We start from the raw sequence: 8999 nt of genomic DNA on the forward strand, positions 1-8999 counted from the left end.
TTGCAACAGCTAACTGTGTCTAAGGTTTTAGGAAGACTATGCAGTGCTTCATATCAACAAATTGCCTCCGATGAGCGTGAAGTCACATTAGATTGGTTTTAGTAGTTACGAGCGGGCTCAAGCGCATGCTCAGTTGAGTCGTGTTTGAGTAGTAGGGGAGAGTGGGGCACTCTGAACCAAGGGGCACAATGAATCAGGTTGCATAATTTCAGTATAAGGTGGTAAATTATTTTTTCCTCTGTACATATGTTCTCAATGCTGCTCTACGGACTGCCATTTGTTTTCTGCAGGAACTAGTTCCTGCCATTAGTGTTGTGCTGGTGATATGTTAGTTTTGCGACAGTGAAGTAATTTTTGGAGACGTAGATAGATTGAATTTTGTTGAGTTTTTTGTCACCAAATTTTAGAGAAAGTAAGTCATTGTAACAATATCAATACTGTATTTTAATGATATAGATCTTCAAATATTAACAATGTTCATACATAACCTCACATGAGCTTTGTTTGAAATATGTACTGTTGGGTCACATTGAACCAAGTTCTCCAGGGGCACAATGAGCCATGGTTCATTGTGCCCCAGGGTGGTCCATTGAGCCCCAGGAATCTTTTAATTATTCAATACAAGCACTCTGTACTTTGTTTCCTTAGCATGGGTAAAAACATATGTGTAGGTATTTAAGGCTTTTAAATTACAGACTTTCAGCAGTCCTGTTTTATATTATCAGGTTTGAAGATCGTTCATTCATACCGCAGGAAGACGTACAGAGGTAAAACTGACCATGATGTTATGCAAGAAGCTGTACAGAATGTTCTTAATAAGGGCATGGCAGTTTGCCAAGCAGCTAAGTCTCATTCAGTACCGTACCCTACTCTTTGACAATATGCTGAAAACATTAAATGTGGTTCCAATGAAAGATTAACACCAAACTGTTACAGTCGTAAGGTATTTTCTGTGGAGCAGGAGAAAGAATTAGTGAAGTATTTGTTGCATTCTTCTAAGATATGCTTTGGTGTCAACATTACAACATTCAGGCACTTACCAAGTGAGATGGCTTTGAAAAATGTTCTGAGAACTGGACGAAGGGAATGGCTAGTGTAGACTGGTTCTATGGGTTCATGAAACGAAATCCCAGTTTAAGTACCCAAACCCCAGAGGGGTGCAGCTTATCCAGAGCAACGTCCTTTAATGAGCACACTGTTTCGAATTTCTTCAAAAACTTGAAAGACCTTTACCAGAGATATCCTACTTTCGCTGATGGTACAAGGGTTTTCAATCTGGATGAAAGCAGTACCTCAACTGTACCAGATAGGGTTCCAAAGGTAGTGGCACAAAAGGGATGTGAACAGATTTCTCAAGCTACTAGTGGAGAACGTGGTGTCTTAGTGACCACCTGTTGCATAATCAGTGCAAGTGGTACTTTCCTGCCCCCAGCAATGATATTTTCTTCAGTACATTTTAAACAACATATGATAAGAAGTGCACCAACAGGTACCCTGGGGTTAGCAACAAAGACTGGCTGGATGAATAGCAAACTTTTTGTGGATGTCATGAAACATTTCACCCACAAATCCCAGTAGTAGCAAAGACAATCCTGTGCTTCTAATTTTAGACAATCATGAAAGCCATCTGTCAATTGAGGTAATAGATGTAGGGAACTTATTACTCGGCATTAAATTCAAAACTCCTACTCAAGAAAGGCACTGCTCTCAGTATGTATGATGTAGCTGCATGTGTCAAAATTGCTCATGACAGATCAATGACACCCACTAACATATGTTTGGCTTTCAAGAAATTTGGAATATTTCCTTTCATTGAAGAAATCTTCACTGACAAAGACTTTATAGCCAGCAAAGTAACAGACAGGGTCGTGGAGGCGAACAGAACAACTTCAGATGTTAATTCTCTCCATCGTATCAAGGATGCACAACCTGCAGGACAAGCCTCAGTACATGACGGCTAGTCACAAGATCTGCAGCAAGCAGGCCCATCTGCGGTGCTTAACACCCAAACAGCTTTTCCTAATGGAGTTCCTCCTGAAATAATTGAAGGATATCCAAAATCAGAGAACAGAAAGAAGAGCAATAAATGTAAAAGAGGATGAAAGCCACAATACGTCCCAATAAAAAGCTTAACCGGAAGCTTTATGAGCAGGAATCAGTTGACAACATTAGTGAGGTGCATTATGAAGAGAGCGATGCCAATGTGGATGTGTCTTGTGAATCTGAGAACAACTTTTTAAGACTTGGACAAATTACCAGAAACAGATGACTTCGTTTTGACCAAATTTGAACTGAAAAACAAAGCACCAATTTACTATGTGGGGAATATTTTGAAACCAAAGGATGACGCAGGAGACTATCAGGTATTATTTTCGAGAAAAAGTAAAAAAATGGGAGGAAAGTTTTATTTTCCCCAGGTAAAGGATGAAGCTTTTGTTGGAGCTAGCAACATACTTTACGTGCTCTCACGACATACTACTGATGGGTGTAACAAAGAGACAAAAATCATACTTCAAAATTTGTAATCAGCTTCGAGTCCATTGATGTTTGGTAATTCCAAAATAAGTTACATGATTGTGTGCCTACAGATTTAATAATATGAGTCACACATGGAATATATGTAAACATTATGTTTAAAGTACATTTACACTTACTTTGTTTGCTAAATAGGTTCTTTCAATGTGGGGCACAATAAACCATTTACCAAATTTTCTTCAAAGGCGTGCAGCTAAAAAACAATTATTGACAATGCAATCATATAAGGCCATTTGAACTTGAATGATTAAACTGTAATGCAAATCACAACTCTGTAATAAAATTATTGGATGAGTAACACGGAGATACATTTTTTATGGTTCAATGTGCCCCACCCTCCCCTAGATTCTCCCACTTCTGGCTACAGGAATGTGGCTGGTTGGCTGTGCAAGCAGTCACAGCAAGCAGCTAGATGCTTACCGGGAAAAGGGGGTGCTAAATTCATATTTTTGAGGGAAAAAAACTTGTTTTACATAGCGCCTAGCATCCAGCGCACATTGGTTCATCGATTATTCATATGATTTTGAAACTCACCCTGTTGGTTTTTGAACACATTTTAAGTTGATTTCTGAATGAGTCATAAGTTAATTTCTGAATGCATGCATAGTGTATGTGATGTCCCTGTCGGGAGAATCTCGGTATATCCAAGAAAATGAAATTTTTACAGAAAATTTTTGACCAGATAGCTATACTAGTAAGGACCAGTTGTACAGCCGCTTAAGCTCTATTCTGGAAGTAACACGGGAAACGTGTTGTACGAACATGTAACAGTGCCTAACCGGAGAATAAACTCAGGATAACTAAACCTGTGATTCTGGCGGCATTAGTGAAGTTAATTGCGAACAAATTTTGACAACGGCAGGAGTAGCTACAGAATTGGTGATGACAAAATTGTTTGTTAGAACGAGGAAGAAGAAGAAACGGGCACATCACACAAATTATGCAAGAATAAGACAATTCCAAATTTATATAAAAATTTCGTAATACTACTTCTCGATCTCACACTTGAGAAACTGGTGCGTATGAATGAAATGTGAAACTATTTCCTAGCATAGAGCGTTTTGCTTGTAGTAGGCTTAATAGGCATTTGATATTGGTACTTTGTGAATTATATTATATCCTGTTACAAAAATGACCATATGTGCCAAAACTGTCTCGTTTATTTGGTGTGGTGATTCTGAGAACTTTTCAAACCACCCTCGTACAAGTGAACTGAAGTTTTCTCTAAAGGTTTTGGTTACATCAGGAGATGAGTCTGGTGGGTGACAGAAGGAACCAATTATCATTTTATGTCCACCTGTGATAGTGAGTCTTGCCCAAACACTCTCATGCAGCGTCAGTTTCTGTCTCGGTGGATTTGAGATTCTTGTATACTGCAACAAATAAACAACCTCCATTTCCCATTTGCCTGGCCTCCATATATTCTTAAATTTTCCCCAAAAATCTCACTGCTATCAGTTTCAGGTTTCAGCCACCTTTCTGTACTAGTATTATGTGAGCACCTTTCTGTACTAGTATTATGTGAGCTTCACTACTTTCCACAAGTGCTTCAAACTCTTTTCGCCTTTAGGATTTTAATACTCTCACCTGTGAGAGGCATTTCTTTTGATCTTACAGTGATACTTCTGGGTTTGATTAGGTGGAGAGTCGCCTAATCTATTATATATCTATAAAGTTCTCAACCTTATGGCACAAGTCCAGGAAGTCGCAGCCTAGCTTTTCAGAGAATGCCCGAAGTCTCTGGTTAAGTCCTTCCACTCAACTCAGAACCAAAGAGCCATGATCAGTTCTAGGGGACAGTTCTGCAAATTGTGTGTTTCATTGAAACTCCACATGCCAGACAGGTCTTCTCTGCCAGTCACTGGAATGACCCAAGAACAAACTCAGAGCCCAGTCAACAGGCATCGTTTGTTTCAATGTGCACCATCATCTGCAGTTGGTTGCACTTTCTTCCCTCAGTGGCTGCCAGAATAGCCTCATGCCCTCAGGCATACATGCAAAGTGCACCTGGTGTCCTTTTCTGCCATTTCCCTCAGGGGTACCATTATTCACCAAACATTTTAGCTGCATACAATTAACAGACCCATTCCCTTTTGCATTTACCTCCTCCTGACACTGGACAAAATAGGTGAAATGAGTCCCACTGGCTCAGTTTCAGTGAAAGCACCTCAAACTTGTTCGTTAGGGGGATCGGTACAACACCCTGAGTCATCTCTGGTCCCCTCCACCGTGAACAGGATACCTAGATCTACCATTTACATGCCACATATTGTCAAGTGGATGGGTAATGACAGCTCCTGAACTTTCTGCAGAGGAGAAAGGATCACCAGAAGACGGCAGTACTTGAGGTACCTCTGGTACAGGTATAACAGATACATGACTCTCAGGAGCTCTTCCAACACACCGATTTGTAGCAACTCCCAATAATTTGATAGTAGTCAAGGCAATTTACAGCTGCTTGTGAATGTCAACCAATTCATCCTGTGTTTGAGAACAGCATTCACAGTGGGGCTGCATTTTGCCTGGTGCAATGGAGTACAAGGCAGTGAACAAATAATGTTAAATTAAACCTGTTGATTATCTTTAAATTGACTTGTGAGATAGCTGGGATGAACTTCCACCTCCCAACTACACTCTTGGGTATGACTGTACTCCAAGTAACTCCCTCTGCATTGCATTGACCAGAGAAACCGTTTGAGGTACTGGCGACACAAAATCTAACTTATCTTAACACCACCCTGAATCCTAATCTCATAAATTACTTAGACAACTGATATCATCTCAGCAGGTCAGAATTACAGTGAGGCAAATGTTGCAATATATTCAACAGTATGAGGAGAATGATGCCAAAGTGTGGTAACCATAAGCATTATGATCACCAAGTTTGCTGTTTTACTGACAGCAGTTTGCATACTTTACTTTGTCTCAGTCGTAGAAGTACCCATCATCCAGATTTATCAACCCATCAGATATCTGTCAAGCAGTTAAATTGCATAAACCGATAAACATAGAATAAGGGAACTGTAACTTTTAAGGAAAAGAAATAATGATAATAGAACATAACTGTAAGAATTACTCAAACTTTAAAATGATGATATGGAATTATCTGTACAATGAAATTTTGTATCATGTAAAATTGCGAAAGCAGGTCTAAGAAGTTCTGTAGAGGGTAAGCAGTGGGACATTTTTTTTTGAAATGGGGGAGTTGTGTCGAACAGCAGAATAAATTTAATGCAGGGGCCTAAAATTTTGTTTAAGCTCTACAAGGCAAGCTTGGGACAGGGTAGGTTAGCACTGGGCTGGTGTGCCAATCATTGCGTAAACAAGGTGTACAGACAGAGCAACAGACTGCAGAATGGGACAGACAGAAATGAAGCACTTCTGTGCTACTTAACAAGGCACTGTGAAGTACTACCATATAACTTCAGCAACCCAGCAAGGCAAGGAGTGTAGATGGTTCTGATAAAAGAGAACAAATGCATTCATACACCCAGATCCATTATGTCATATGTGCGGGATTTACTCTGTTAAATAAGAGATGCTTTCGGAGCTCAAGAACACTTTTTGTCATACTGGCATTTGTTTCACATTGCTACAGCCAGAGTGGATGGTGGTATATGGAGTGTCACTGAAATCACGAGCTGATCGATGATGGACAGCCTGCTAATTGCTTGCTGACTTCAACACTGAGAGGCAACCAACTTGATGCATACCACAGCCTTGGTCTGCCACTGCTGCTTAGTGGGTTATCACACATAAGAAAACAGGTGAGCAGTCGGCCCCTCTCCACTACTGGGCCATGGCACCACCAAGGTGAGGCACACCTGCGCAGCCTTCTAGCTGACTTGGGAGCATCTGCTGAAGTCTTGGTCGATCCATGGTGAGTGATAAGGCCTAGATTTCGTAACAACCAGCACCCTGGACCATAGTCAGCACCCTATGAGCTGTCTGTGAGAGTGTTGAAGTGTATCGCGTAATGAATAATTAAATTTTTAATTGAATATTTCATACAATGATAACAGTGTTATTATTCTTATTGTATGAAATAGTTTTGAAAAATAGAATTAATGAATCTTTTCTCTTTTATGTTTGTTAAAAACCACAGCTAATTTTTCTCAGGACTATCACCAACAAAAGCACACATATCCCAATGTGAAGATATCAGTCCTACTCACAATGGATTAAAGATCCTTTTTTAATATTACACAATAATACATTTAAACAGTGCTTAGTTGTTTTTTATGTGGGGCTGGATGCCCCAAGATATCTACCTATGTGCAATGGCAGCATAAACATTCATTGATGTTATTATTAATAAAAAAACTGTACCTCTGGCCTAATATGAATTGAAAAATACTACAAGGCAGCGTTTTCAGATTATTAAGATTATTCTCTTTATACTTTTAGTATTATATTACTGTTGGAAGAACTTATATAATTTTTGTCGTTAATGGCGTCCCAATAATAAGCCAACACAAAAATGGCGAGGGCAACATTTAATTATTATGCATTGAATCATATACAGGATAGGTACTCATTGTATCAGTTACAGACTGTGAACAGTTAATGACGGTCAGCGAGAACAGCAGAATCGATAAGACAATAAAACAAAAACCACTCATTCTTCCTCTACAAAAGAACACAGATAATAATGTTCGTAATTCTGATAGTGCAGATAACGCTTCTTCATTCTTAAGTCTCTAGAATTTTTATCTACTGGAGGCAGTGCTATACAAGCCCCATGGAATGCCATTTGCATAGTTACATAAGTATTGTAAATGGCATTCCATGATAGCTTATTCCCTTTTTATAGTTTGTCTACATTCAAACAGGTGACAATAGACGTATTTGATTTAATCGTGTTATTAATATATTTTAAGTTTGTCTGCATCCAGACAGGTGACTGCAGACACATGTGATTTTAATAGTTATGATAATATGTGTGCTTTCTTACAATTCTTGCACATGGGTGCTTTTACTCTGAAGTTGAGTGCAGGCTTTTTTACTATTTTTCCTCAGAATGATTTGTTTTAAGCTCCCCCATTGGGGTAAAAGCGACTGAGAAACCGAGGGAAAGCTAGGGCAGATCTATAAAGACAGTACTCTTATTAAACATTTAAATACATAAATACAGAAACAATTAACTTCAATTTAGTTTGTCATTAAGGTTTTTACGTAAAATAGAATGTTCAGCATTAATTTTCTTTTGTGGTAAGTGGGTGAAGTGGTGAGGGAGTGGGCACTGGATAGCACCCCTGTCAGTGCGTACTGCACATTGTGATGTCACCGAGGCAAGCAATTAGCTGACGCACGGCACTGACGAGCCACGCCGCACACAGCCACGTATGGGACGTTCATTGTCTCCTCCCTCCTTGCAGTTGTTCTCCGCCACCGCTCCACAGCAGAATTTCAAGAAATGCAGGACCAAGAGCAACATCAGTTAATTATAAATACATAGATACTTATTCCTGTGAATGAAAAAAAAAAACAAATGATTATTAATCCTGTTTTATTGCTTCAGTCAGCACCAGTTTATGTCATTTTGCATATAAATTAATCATTCACTCATTAATACATATGAACTCCACTGTATGACTGTTTAAGTACAGTTCATCACACATTAACTTTTCCTTTACTATATTTTCATACAGTTGCTGTGCCGCAGAGTAGGCTGTTTACACAGTCTCACTACTTCTGTTACACACCACACTGTCTATTATGTGACAAATAGGTATCTTCAGACACACCGGCACAGATTAGCTGTTCTGTTTGCTTGCGTGAGCAGATTCCCATTGTTGATGTACTCCATTTGTTAGCAAGATATTGATTTTTTTATGTTCGTTTAGATCAGCTGTACTTACACTGCATTAAGAAATGTCCTCGTCTGAAACACACTTATCAGCTTACCACTATCTGTAATTTATCTACTACATTTAAGCTTACTACACTATAATAAAACCGCCTCTGGCATTGTACTGTTTATAACATTTCATGAACACTATTCATTACACTATAGTTCCTGTAAATGATGTTCATTCTGGTCCATGCCCACACAATCTCTTGTGGCACATTAAATCGTTCATGAAAACTTTCACATTTTACTTACACGACATATTACACAATGTATTTGTAAGCATATTATAGCTCATTACAATCCACATTAGGTAGGAGTAGCATTAGTATCTTCCTGTTACATGTGCTTGGCCAATTAGACTATTTTTTGGACTTTGCGACACTGGTCTGGTTAATACAATACTCATTGGTGACATATTAAGATACATATAAATATATAATCACTGAATACAGGAATCCTGAATATCTCTCTGCTTCCGTGATACTTTTAAAATCACTGTACTTGACAGTCCGGTTCACTCAAACCATGAACATATCTTAATGATATTCTACCTTCATAAATTTGGTAGATAAAACTACCTAGTTTCTATCTATTGACCTTTAATTATTAT

This window comes from Schistocerca gregaria, chromosome 2 (assembly GCF_023897955.1).
Source record: "Schistocerca gregaria isolate iqSchGreg1 chromosome 2, iqSchGreg1.2, whole genome shotgun sequence".
Classification (NCBI taxonomy): domain Eukaryota; kingdom Metazoa; phylum Arthropoda; class Insecta; order Orthoptera; family Acrididae; genus Schistocerca; species Schistocerca gregaria.